Source organism: Neopelma chrysocephalum, unplaced genomic scaffold (genome assembly GCF_003984885.1).
Source record: "Neopelma chrysocephalum unplaced genomic scaffold, ASM398488v2 Primary Assembly neopelma1_280, whole genome shotgun sequence".
Lineage (NCBI taxonomy): Eukaryota > Metazoa > Chordata > Aves > Passeriformes > Pipridae > Neopelma > Neopelma chrysocephalum.
In genome coordinates, this window is record NW_020897942.1 from 1 (window position 1) to 13042 (window position 13042).

The 13042-nt window shown below is 43.8% G+C and overlaps 1 long non-coding RNA gene across 1 annotated transcript; it reads left to right on the forward strand.

Annotated features, from left to right (window-relative positions):
* Positions 1 to 3979: 3979 nt before the first annotated feature.
* LOC113977928 lies at positions 3980 to 9295 on the forward strand. Its single transcript, XR_003537444.1, has 3 exons — positions 3980 to 4092; positions 8180 to 8240; positions 8998 to 9295. It is a non-coding gene; the product is annotated as an uncharacterized LOC113977928 (long non-coding RNA).
* Positions 9296 to 13042: the final 3747 nt, after the last annotated feature.

A 13042-nucleotide genomic window follows, 5' to 3' on the forward strand; every position in this document is an offset into this window, starting at 1 on the left:
AGGATGTGCTGCAGAGCCCCAGCCCTGCCCAGTCCCCTCACTCACCCGTCCCTGTCTGCGGTGGGTTCACCAGGATCCACTGGGAGAGTTCTGCTGGAGACCAGCTTTCCTGAGCAGCACCCTCCTCCGCCCAGGTCACCTCATGGGGCTCTTCTGGAGAGCCGCTTTCCTGAGCAGCACCCTCCTCCTCCCAGGTCACCCTGGGCTTGCTGGGGGGTCTCTGCTCCATCCTACTAGATAACTACTAGAAGTAGGGAAAGGGGAAGTGGGAAGCTTTATGAAAAACCTATCACACTAGGGGCCAACAGGGAAAGCCTGGAGCTGTGCTCAGAAGATCCTCGCCAGCTCCGTGCTCCCGTCCTGTCGCGTCGCTGTCCTGCCGGACAATGGTGCTGGCACTGGGGCTGTGCTGACCACGTGTGCTGTGGTGCGATGTCACAAAGGGCCCCCCTGTGACACACCACCTGACGCCTAGCAGTGTTCCAGCGCTCGTGGACGTGGAACCAGCCCCTAGCAACGGGTCCCAACGATGCAGAAAATTATGCTACATTGGCCCCAAAACCCCAAAGCCCACAAATTGTTGTTAGTAGACACGCTGTTCCAAAAAAATAAAGGAGCGTTGGAGGTATAACATTGGGTGCTAGTGGTGTTTTTTGTAAAGGGAGTACCTTTAGTGGACCCCCACCATCTCGTCTTTGAAGATGGTAACACCTTATCCCACTGTCTACAAGCAGTAGATATCCCCTGCTATACTATACATGAGGTCAGCTTTTCTCTGTATCTTCAAAGGAAATACATCTCTTGGTTCAAAGTCATAGTGATTGATTCTTTTCAGCTGACCACCTCCTTGAGGCTTTTCCAGGACCCAGCTCAGGAGAGAGCTGCTAGAAGTCCAACTGTGTGATTTCAAGAGCCAGATTGGTTCCTGAGACCTTCCATAATCACTTGAGGCATTGTTGGTTAAATTCTGCCATAACTACTCACATTGTTAGTATGAAAAAGGAAGAATGGGAAAATTTTTGGTTTTCATGGAGTAAGCTGGGCAAATGAAAGAAGGCAAAAGCATGTATATAATTTAAAGTGACTGCTGAAGTATGTAAATATTAATTCTAGTCATGTTTGCTGGGTGTGCTTCTCGCACAGGAACACCATAGCTGGGGCTGGGGACAGCACTGAGGGCAGCGACCAGGAATGGGGGGGATGCCCTTCCATCCTGCTGAGATCTGAAGTGGTTTCCACGGCTGTAGTCAATATAGGAGACAGCGTCCTGGTGAGGTTGGCACGCCAGACAGTTTCTATGGTGTTGGCTAAAGAAAGCAGGACACCTAGTTTTCTTTAGGTGTCTGTGCTGTTTCTGAGCAGCAGTAAACGAGGGCTGGGACTGATGTGGCAGAGGGGCGGGTGATGGGGTTGTTGTGGCTCCGTTCCTCAGGAGCTGAGGGTGCCCAACACAGGGTGTGTACTCGGATCAGAGCAGAGGGGTTTGTGGCCCCGCTCTCTATGGTGAGCCTGGGGGGTGAGCTCCCCCTGGGCCAGGCTGATGAGAACAGAGGTGTTGTTTGTGGAATGGCAGCAAGCGGGGCCGCGAGATGCGGGGCGCCAGCAGCCACCTCAGGGGGGGCTGAACCCCGCTGTGTATCAGTGCAGGCAGGCGAGGGTACGAAGAGATGTCTGGAGAAGGGTCTGGCAGAGAAGGCGGCGCTCGGACCGAGCGGGGCCGGGGCTGGGCTGGGGCGGGCTGAGGTGGGCTCGGCCCGGCCTGGTGGGAGTGGAAGGGGGCGGTGGCCGCTCCCGCTCCCGCCTCTCCCTGAGGAGCGAGCGGGCGGCCATGTTGTGCGGGGGGCGGGGAGGAAGGAGTTGAGAGGAGATGGCGGTGGTTCCCTCACACACACGGCACAGGATGGCCGGGGAGCAGCGGCCGCTCGCTCTGGGGACACCCGGCCGGCGCCCCGGGTGCCGCGCTCGAAGGCCGAGTCGGGCCCGGCACTCTGGGGGCTCCGTGGCTGCGGAGGGCGGCGAGCGGGGCTGCCGAGAGGGGCTGGGACGGGCGGGCAGCAATGGCGCCGGGGCTGCGAGCGCTGCCCGCGCCGCTCCCTCGCCGGGCGGGCGGGGGGCCGCCCTTGGCCGCGGGAAGGGCGAGCGGGGAAGCAGCGCCCCGTCCTCGGGGCCCCCGGTGCCGGCCAGCGGGCTGCTCTTCGCAGGGTGAGTGCCGGAGTCTCCGCGCTCCTCATTGTCCTTTGTCCTTGGGAGGAAAAACAAAATGTCCTGGGAGCCGGGAGGGGGAGGGGGCGCTGCCTCTCCCTGCCCCCCCCTCCCACCCCCCCCGCTCGCTGAGGGGACCCGCGGGGGCTCTCGGGGACCCCCCGCCCGTGTCCTGCCTGCGCGGGGTGAGGGGGAGCGGCGGGACCAGCTCTGCTGTTTTATAGTTAAGGTGTAGGAATTGGAATTTATATTTGGATACTTTTTAATTTAGCAATGAATGTTTTTTAAAATTGTGTCTTTACCGAATGATTCCAGACTTCTTCTTAAGTATGGAGTAGTGGTGATGATAAATATAAATAAAATACTATTTTTGCCTTCACAAAAGGCGAGAAAAGTTGGCTAGAGGTAGTGCAAATATAGTGTTCCTTGTGTTAAAGACCATGGTTTGGGATCTGATTAAAGGTTAAAGAAGTTGAAGGCTTTAAAACTGTATTCTGAAGGGTAAAAAAGATGCGTTTTTTGGGAAGATCAAGCAAGTTAGGACTTAAAATTCAGAGAAGCTGATGACAGAAGCCATTTTGAAATAACTTTGCTATCACTAAAGGTTTTTATTTAATTTTGCATAGCCTACTTCTAAAGACTTTAATGTGAAAAAAAAGCACAAGGGGTGAGGGGTATTGAGTGATAAGTTACTCAATAAAAAAATGTTAAACTTGCATTTGATCTCTAAGTCTTTCAAAATTATAGTAATGGAAGACAGAAGAGCAGATCGCAGTTAGTCATGAAAAACACAGATCATGTGTGTTGTGTGTCAGCCACTCTCATCTCCAGTGCGTTTTTCTTCAGCCAAGAATGTACTTTTACTTTTAGAGTTGAGTTCTAAAGATACAGTTACTGCTCTCATAAGTTTTTCTTGACTTAATAATTGCCTAAAGATCAATACATTTCAGGCATTTGACTTGTTCTGCTTTTCTAAAGGAAAATTTTTTATCCTTTTTTTTTTCCAGGTAGAATGCCATGAACAATACCTTATTTTCTGAGTGGCTTCAGAGGAATCGTTCGTGACTTATTTTCTCAAGTAGGAGTGGCTATAATTTGTGGTAGTATGTTCATTTCCTTATTTTTTTTTGATCTTAAAATTTGCCTTTTTGCTACTGTGCAGATGGGAAGAAAAAAAAGCATCTGATTTTTTATATGGAGGGGATACATTTTGTTAAGTATCTGGACTTTTAGAAAGCTTTTTTTTATTTTTTTTGCAGATAGAGGTAGACTGTCTTCAAATAATGTCATGTTTCTGTGCTACTTCTGTAGAAATTTGAGTTTCTCAAGGCTATTTGTTAAGTGGCTTGTTATTTTTATAATTGTGTATATAGATCCATATGCCTTGTATTTGTGGAAAAGGGCAGTATTTTCATATCAATCCATTTCATTCAATGTCCCATTTCACCAGTGAGAACCTGCATTAAACTTTGATTGTATTTTGTCCTTAATGAGTTTGTGGCATTAAGGGTTGGGGATATTGTAGAATTCGCATTTGACAACAGTACCAGCAGTAACAGGAGACTTCAGGTATTTGTAGAGGAGATTTTTGGGGCCTGTTTCTTGTTTTTGGGAACACAAAGGCTGATGTTGGCAAGGATAGAATATTGTTATTGTAGTGTAGGTCACATTTTTATGAATTGAAAGACACCTTCTGTGTTTTCAGCAAGTTTGTCAGTCAAGAACATCAGGACTGCAGGTGAGATCTGTCTCTACCTTGTTTTCAGACAAACCTGGGTTTGTTTTTTCTTTTTTTTCTTTGAAGGCTCTCACTGGATATTGTTCTTCCAAAGATTCAGATGACTGGTTGGGTAAAAGTCCTTGAGCAAAATTGTGTACTGTTTGTGCCAGGTATGTTATGCTGGGTTGTGGCTTTTTGTTTGTCCTTTTTTTTTAAATTACGCTGGAAATATTTTTTTTCCAAATAAGCATTAAACATTTAAGCTGCAGTGTTTTACCTTGTTGAATTTATTTTCTTTCAAGCTTAGTGCATTTGAAAACTGTTAGTAAGTACTGACTACAGCAATGTTCATGTCTCCTGCACCTTTGAAGATTTCTATGGTCACTCACATACAACTTTAACAACCTGCAGTGACCGTGGTGACACGTAGTAAAGCCAGGCTGTGCTCTGAGAATTGCCATCTCCTGAGGACATTGCCTAACCACACTTCAGAAGTGCTTTTCCTTAGTTCAGGGTATTCATTCATTAGCTAGGGACACTCATAAGCTTTTCCTTTCCAATCAATAGTTTCTACAATAAACTTAAAAATTCTCTTTCTGGTGTAAATTTGACTCTAAAGCCTAAAGTGTTATGAGCTGTCTTGCTCTCCTCCTTGCAGTATAAACAAATCAGCTTTCTAATGTTTATAATTTGTTTTTACACTTTAGGATTCTGCATTTAGAGTCAGAGTAACATGTTTCCTTTGAGTCAGGCTTTCCCCACTGTGTAATTCAAAGTTGGAGAGCTCGTTTGCCTCTCTGAACTGGTTCCTTTTCACAGCTTCCCATGCTCAGGTACCTCAGTGTGTGCTCAGGACCTCAAAGCACAAGGTGTCTTCGTGAAGACCCCTGTGTCAGGAATCTCAAAAACACTCTTGACAATTTGCTTTTTAAAATTACATAATTGATGGTGATAATTAAAGAATACAGTTGTGAACCCCCACCTGAGTGCAGCTGTTTTCTTTGGCTTGGATGAAGCCTTCAGCCCGTTCATGTAAAAAATCGTGGGCCAATTTTGCAAAGCTTTATGAAAATGTCTCTCCAGGTTGTACTAAACCATTATCTGCAGTGAGTCACTGCTGCTGTGCAAGGCAGAATTCAGATAATATTTACAGATAATGGACATGTCCATGATCATGGATGTCCTGCAGCAAACAGGGCTGATGTGCAAATGTGTGTGTCAGTGTGTTCTGGAACTTGGTTGTGAAACTGTCTGATGGGATCTGTGAGAACTAAGAGTTTGTGTTTAGAAATGATCTCATAAACAACGGAGCATATCTGAAATCCCATGTGAATTTTCAGTTTAGAGGATCAAACCCACAGATATTGCACAGTCTGTTACAATGAAGGCAAGACCAGTCTGATGATAATGAGGGGACTGAGCCCGTCGGACCCAAGACTTGTGTTCCTGATGTTAAATCCTGAAATGTCTAAAGCTGCAACTTTTAATTGACCTGCTCTTCAAAAAATAGCAAAATTAAAGATTAAAATTAAACCCTGCGGTGTCAGGAGCAGATCTTGGCTGACCTACATGTTCCATGCTAAATACAAAATTGAGCCCTTCAGCCTTAATGGTCTGCACCTTTCCTGTATTGTCCTGATGCTGTTTGTGCTGAGTAGGTATTAAAATAAAGGCAGTTTTACCTGTCCCTTGTTACTTTTCTGAGCTCTTTGGAGCTGCCTTTTCTTGGAAGAGCAATATCTGTTTATCTGGCACATGGCAGCTTGATCTCTACGTTAGGTGGACCTCAGTAGGTTAGATGCACACTGCTGGGACTTGAGGGAAGTTTTAACTTTCTGGCTGCCCTGCAGCTGCTCATGAGGGTTGGGGGCGTCAGGAGAACCTCTGTGGTTGAGTCCCAATAACCTTTTCAGCAGAGGAAGCTGTTCCTCTGGGGATATGAAGCCATGTGAAGTATTCTTCTAGAATTGCTTTTTGTAGCTTTGACATCTTCCATGGAAGAGCACTGGTGTGGTGATACACGTCATCTTTGCCAAAATCCTGATTAATCCCAAGAGAGAATCTGATATCAGGTAATAGCTTTTGGGTGTCTGACCTCAACTCTTGCTGTAAAAAGGAGCTACACTGTGCTGGTGGTTGGAGCCAGCAGTGCCAGTCTTGGGGTGAAGGAGCCGTGGCCCTTTGGTTCAGGGTGTGTTCTGTGTGCCAGAGGCTGTGCTGTGCTTACAGCAGCTGTAATTTTAAAGTCAATATAAGCCACAGCTGTTAGACTACCTAAAAAAAGTAATGTCATGTTTATTTTTAGAGAGAGATGGATTTTTTTTAATGGGCTACAACAATTACTGCAAATAGTCTGATTAAAAGACTTTGATGTTTATTAACTATAGGAAATACAGGTGTTGACCTGAAAGGTTAATTCTTTTTCAGCCCAGACTTGTATGTCCAAGCTCTGTGGTTTGTGGCTCTGGGCATAAACTCCAGCTTTTGTGATTAATTCTGTAGTTTGGTACTGATTGTTTTTTGGATGTTAAAATTGGAAAACTCAGAAATACAGTGGTATATTTTGTAATAGTGGAAAAATAACTTGTGTGAATGAAATGTAAAGTGTTATCAACATGTTGGTGGCGTTTTTACAAAACTCCTTGTTTGGTTCACCTGTTCACTTGCAAGTAGAGAAGTGTCACTAGTGCTGAGTGGTGCCATTCTGGCAAACATGAGATTGCTTTTGCAAACTGGTGCTGAGGTCAGAACACAACTGGGTTGAGTCTTTGTCATTGGAAGCAGCTGCTCTGTGGTGACAGAAAGCCATATTAAATATCCTCATTAGAGTTTCTGTGCAACTGCTGTAGCTGTGTGCTCCCTCTGAACTAAAGACAACAGGAACCAGCTTGAATGCAGGTGATGAATGTGTAGCTGTGCTGTGAGTTATTAAAGACAGTTGAGAGCTGTCAATTGAAAATCTTGCAATCTTTAACTGTTCCTGTCTTCATATATCAGATTGTAGTTTTTAAGTGGCCTTTTTTTAGGGAAATGTTACATATAGGGCAGAAGGAGATTTAAAGGGTCTAAGTGAATGTATTGACCTGGTTCATTTTTCATGCTTTGAGTGACTGGTGGAGGCCTCTTGGATGATCAGAGTTCAGCAGCCAGGTTGTGTTTCTGCTGAAATGGTGAGTGGGCACTTTGCACAAGTTCTGTGCTTCCATTTCATAGCAGCTGCTGGAGCACATTTAAATACGTGTTTTAAACCTCTAAATGTAACATTCCTTTGTGTATTCTCCATGTTTATGCCAGTTTACTAATATAATTTTTTGTCATTTCCCCTTTTTAAAGGGATCTTTTTGCATAATAATTTCAAATAAATTCCATCAACAAAGAAATGACAGTTCTGTTCATCACAGCTTTCCTTCTGTGCATCTGAGTAGATACCAATGGAAGAGAAGAATTTAAAGGCTTGCACAGTGTGCTGTCACTGGATAGGGTCATTAATTTTTGTGTATTTGAGGCTGTGTTTTAATATAAGTAGATTCTGAGAGATCACAAGAGAAGCAGTTTGCTCATACATGTGAGGAGGGTAACTTTTATGGCTAATTTCACACAGTCCAAATTCACAGTAAAAAGGAACTTCCTGAGTTGTTTCAGAGCTTTAGGTCTTAGTTTAATCTTCCAACCTTTGTTTAAGGTGTCTGTGGTTAAAGTTTTGTTGATGTAGATTGCCAATAAGCATTTTCAAAGTCAGGGGTTTACATTCGGGCCTTGCCCATACAGGGATAATTTTGGGATAGAGTAGATAATTTGTTCCATAGAAATGTGTTACATTATTTGCCCTTCATTCAGCTGATCCCACCTCTCAGCAAAAAGGGTATTTTATTTTATCTTGTGAAGGGCAGGTCAGTTTGCTGAAGTTCATTTCCACTTGATGCTTGCCTGATTGTTTTCAAAAAAATTAAGAAAAAAAAAAAAAGGGTTTTTCTTGTGGTAATTTCTCAAGGGGTTTGTGTACAGGACTGGGCCTGAATTTCTTGGGTGGTTTGCACAGGTTCTTTGATAACACATCCCTAGCGATACTTGAAAGTGTTTTATAAAATGTCTTTTGTAGCATATGCTGTGATCTGTAATGCTTGTTTGTTTATTTTTCATTTAGGTATGGGACTTGTGTAATACTCATAGGCTAATGCTTGATTCTTAGGATTTCTTTATTTCTTTATTGTTTTTTAATTTTAATTCAGGTATTTTAATATCCCATTTTCCCTACAGATGTGTGGAGGAATTGATTTGCTCACTGTAAGCAAAATAGCTGCTCTTGGTCGAAGGACTGGTAAGTTGTTCTTCCTAATAACATTTACTTCTTAGCTTTTTAAAAAAAGACCTTCACGAAGGTCTGTCTTTGCACAAAATGATATGTAATGCCAGGACAGTTTTCTGTTTGTTTGGTTTTGTTTTTTTTAAATTAAACTGATAGCTGATAGACTTCAAATCATTCCTCATATAGTCAAAAAACCACAAAACTGGCAGGCTTGAGTAGAAAAATTAAAATTAAAATTAATAATTAAAAAGTTATCTCTACTGGATGAATACGGGAACAGAATCTTCTCCAGTTTCCTTAACTAAAAGGAATTTGGTCTTGACCTTTTGTTGTCCCTGGCACGTTTTGTGGCTTCCTTGGGGGCTGCCTGTGGACAGACACAGGTCCTTTTGTCTTTCTGGCTGCTTAAAATTCAAAAATGCCTTGATTCTGCATTTTTAATGAGGGCATCCATTGCATTTTGTGTACATGGATGAACTTTTTTGTGGGAAGCTGTGTTCCTGTAGCACTGTGCTTTGGAACATATGCATTTCTTTAAAAGAAGCAGTTTCTTAGAGCCAGTTCTTTCAGTCTGACCAGTTTTATCACTGAGTTCAGTCCTGAAGCAAAAGAGTGGAATTCATGAATTGGAGGAATTCAGTTTTTAATGCGTGTCCATGAGCTTTAGTTTTGATGCTTTTTGGCAAGTATTGAATCTCTTCTACTCCTGGGCTCTGTGAGTTTTATTACTTTGTTCCTTCAGAAGTCTTAACTGTCTTTCCCACTGCAGGTCTGTGTAGAACAGCATATTTCTTGCCATGTTTCTCCTTCCAGCTCTTCCTCAAAACTCTTCCTGTGCTATCCACTGACACCTTTCTAGTCCCCACTCATCTGCTCGAATCTCTAAAACATGTGACTCATGTTCCATTTTTATATTCATCTTCATATGACTCCTAAATCTTTCTGTGTGCATTTTTGTTTGTTTTCTCATTGGGTTGTAAATGAGCTGTTGTCACATCTGGTTTCTTGGGTAGGACTTTGGGCTTTCAGTTACACACCGAGTAATTCTTCCCTCCTTTTCTGGTTTATAATCCTTACCTAAGGAAGTGGGTGAATGTGGAAGCCTTAATTTACTTAGTGAAACAGTTGCCTACAAAAGAAGTTGCTTCAAAAAGCAATTGCAAAAGCATCCAAATGTGTGGATCCTGAAAGATCCAGTATTGCCCTCTCTGGTTAGCACAGATAATGTTTAGTTGAAGCCCTGATGTTTATTTTCCATTTTTTTAAGAGAAGAGGGAAAATAATCGAAAACACTTTATTGAAGTTGACATACTTTGCTTAATGCAATAAAGTTTATTATTTCAAAATAACACCCAAAAAAGAGTGCATGTGTGAATAAAGTCACATCTTACTGGGAATTCCTCTCTGAATCTGAGAAACCTGGCAAACAGCCTTAGCTAAAAATACCCAAACCTACCTGAGTTGTGCTTTGACTGCTGTGCTTACAGAACATCTGATGGTGGTAAAAGCAGAACTAGGGCTGTCCAGAGCACTCATGTTCTGTGCAGTCTCTGACAGGAACTCATGATGGACTTTGCTGTCCAGAAAGGACACGTCTGCTCTTTCCTCCGGTGTCAAAGTTACCAGGGATGTGTCTTTGAGACTAAAACCTTGCTTTAATGAACTTTGAGACATAGACCTTGAGGTTTGGTTTGTTCACAGCCTCATTCTGTCCACTCAGCTCCCTCTGTTGGAGTGAATTTGTTTCCAGGGGAGGTCACCTCAGTTTTTAAGTTGAAGCCTCAGATTTCACTCTGGAAAACTTGGTCAGTGTGTTGGTGTTTTATGTGTGGGTGTTGTATGTGTTGGATTTCAGTCTCACACTTGAGGAACAGAAGGTTTCAATAGACCTCAAGTGACTGAAGCCCTGGGTTTGGCCACCAGGAATTGTCTTTTACTGCTGTGGTCTTTTAATAGAGCAACAGAGAATTGCAGCAAAAAACTGAAGAGAAAAACTTTGTAAATTTTGTTTCAGAATTGTTGCCTTGAACCTTTGGTCGAGGTTGGGAATGGTTTGTCTCCCTTGGCAGGGAGTGTCAGTACTCTTTGTCATTCTGACAGGACTGCCCAGGTCCCTGATTTTATCGTGGCCAAAATACTGTGCTTGGAAACCCAACCAGGAGCTGGTAGATAACAGCAGCTTGAAAAATGGGCTGATGCCTAATTGATGTCACAGAAGGAATGAAAGACTCATGACAGCTAAGAAAAAAATTGGGCTTTTCAGTGTCTACCTCAGGTTAGGATCACTGCATGTGTCTTAGTGGAGAAAGATCTTTTTGTAACTTTATTGAAACTTGTTAGTAAAATGTGCCTTAATTCCTAAGGAAACAACCACTGTGAAATCTTTTAAACCAAATGTAGATTTCCAAAGTGTAGAGGTTGCCATTAATATTTTGGCCGTTCCTGTGGCATCTTTTTGATGTATGAATAAGTCTGAGAACAAGAACGTGTTCTTAATTATAACACATTATCAGGTCTGTTTATTGCTAATTATTTTACAAGGCTGAGAGAAGAGTTTGAGATGAAAGTTGTGGGGTTACTTGCAAAGTTTTTGGTAAAACCAATGCAGTTGAACCTGGTGGGGAAATTTGCCCTTAAATTGGTTTTGGCAGATCTCATGAGTGTCTAAGGCAGAGGCCAACCCAGCTGGAAAGAGCCTTTCAAGGGTGACTAAGATGTAACTAAATTACCTTTTTGGGAGGTGGGGAAAGCTAATGCCAGTAATTAAATTTCCTTATGTTAAGCTTATTAAAAATATAATAATATATAAATATTAAAATTATTTTAATGGTCTTCTTTATGGGTTTTTCACTGCGCTCGTGTTAGTACTTCTGAGTGTTTGATTGTGACAATAATGGACAGCTTTGTGGTGGGATTTTTTTTTTCATGTTTTGATACCTCGGTCAAGGCATTAACATTAGAAATCATTCAAAATTTTAATTCATCTTCAAACACCGAAAGAGATTTGAAATGAGGTTAATGAGAACAGTGGGGGGAAAAAAAAAACAAGCCCAAAGCCAAAACCACCTCAAAAACTGTTCATTTTTCCATTGTATTTTAAACAAGGAAGTCTGTAGAGCAGATGAAAACAGGACACGTGGGCAGGTGTGAAAGTCAGACTGGGGCTCATTGCACTGGTTCCAGTGCTCTTTGCTTCAGTGTAACTGGTCATTTTGAGATGAGAGTGGGGAAACTGGGCTGCCAAGGCAGAGACCACTGGCTGGCCCCACTGGTTTTTGCTGGGCAGTGGGTAATTTCTGCCTCACTTGTCAGAATCACCCCATGGTTATCAGGGAACTTCTAATTGTTTTTCCCTTTTTTATAGTTTTGGTGAAAGGGAGCACTGTCACCCTGGGAAAACTCCTGGAATTCAGGGCCCATTGTGACACTGCAGGTGTCACACATGGAACAAAAGGAACCCTGGGACGCTGCGGAAACTCATGGAACCAAGGGACCACTGTGCCATTGAGGGGGCTGATGGAATCAGGAGTCCATTGGGACAATTCAGGGCCTCATGAAATCAAAGGAATTCTGGGACACTGTCCAACCTCCTGGAACCAAGGGTTCCTGCTGACATGTGTGTCCTCCTGGAACCAAGGGAGCCCTGATATATTTCTGAACCTCCCAGAATCCAGGGGCCATTGGGACCCTGCAGAACCTCCTGGATTCAAGTGGTCCTTGTGAAACTGCAGGCTCTCCTGGAACCCAAGGATTCCTGGAACACTGCAGAGCTCACGGAACCAAGGGGCCACTGTCCCACTGCAGCTACTTCTGAAGCACAAGGGACCCTGGGACAATGGGAAATCTGGAATCCAAAGGACATTTTGGAACTGCAGGGCCTCATGGAACTAAAGGAACCTTTGGAGACTGTGGAACCCCATGGAATCAAGGGGCCACTTGGACATGTGGGGCCTCCTTGAACCAAAGGAACCCTGAGAATTTTTGGTGGGAACAAGTTAAGGCAGCAGCAGCTGCATTCAGTTAATCAGGATCCAAAAGGAGTGTTTTGGGCTTGACTGGTGTTTTCCATCCAGAGAGTGCTGTTTGCCAAAGTGGAAACCACTTGGAATGCTCTGCATGGGAGCCTGTGTTTTTCTCTGGTGGCTGAACACAGCCAGCACATGAGGGGAGGGGAATGTGTGGGATCAGGGCACTGCTTTGGGGCCATGCTGGGAATTCCAGTGGACTAAAAGACAAACCTCACATGCTGTTTTCAAAGGAACCCCAATGAAAGGGGGACACCGGAAAGATGGGTGGACAAGTCCCACAGTGGAACTCTGTGTGTGCAGCCTCATTTTCTCCTTCAGTGCCCACAGGAGAGGGGGAAAAAAGTGGGGGTTGGAACCCCTAAACTCTTCAGGGGAGAAATTGGGGATTGAGGGGACAATGGGAAAGCAGAAGGAACAGGGAGAAGGGCGGAAAAGGGGGGTGGTCTGGCAGGTCTGACAGTCTGATGGGGGTCTTTAGACACAGGGGGGCTGGGAAAGGGGGGTGGCCCCCTGAGCTCCCAACTTCCTGTGGGTGCTGGGGGCTGCTGGATCCAGTCTCAGCCACAGATTATGCCAACAGCTTCAAGTTAAAGGACTTACAGAAGTGTGACTGAAAAATTTCTGTCCCCACATTTTAATAATGGTAAAACAGATGTATTGATAGAAATGAGTTATTTAGAGTTCTAAATGATCAGACAAAAGATCTTCATCAGAATTATTTCCAGCACAACAGAAACACTAAAACTACCAGGAGTACAGCAGAAGATAGGACAGTGCTCTACACTA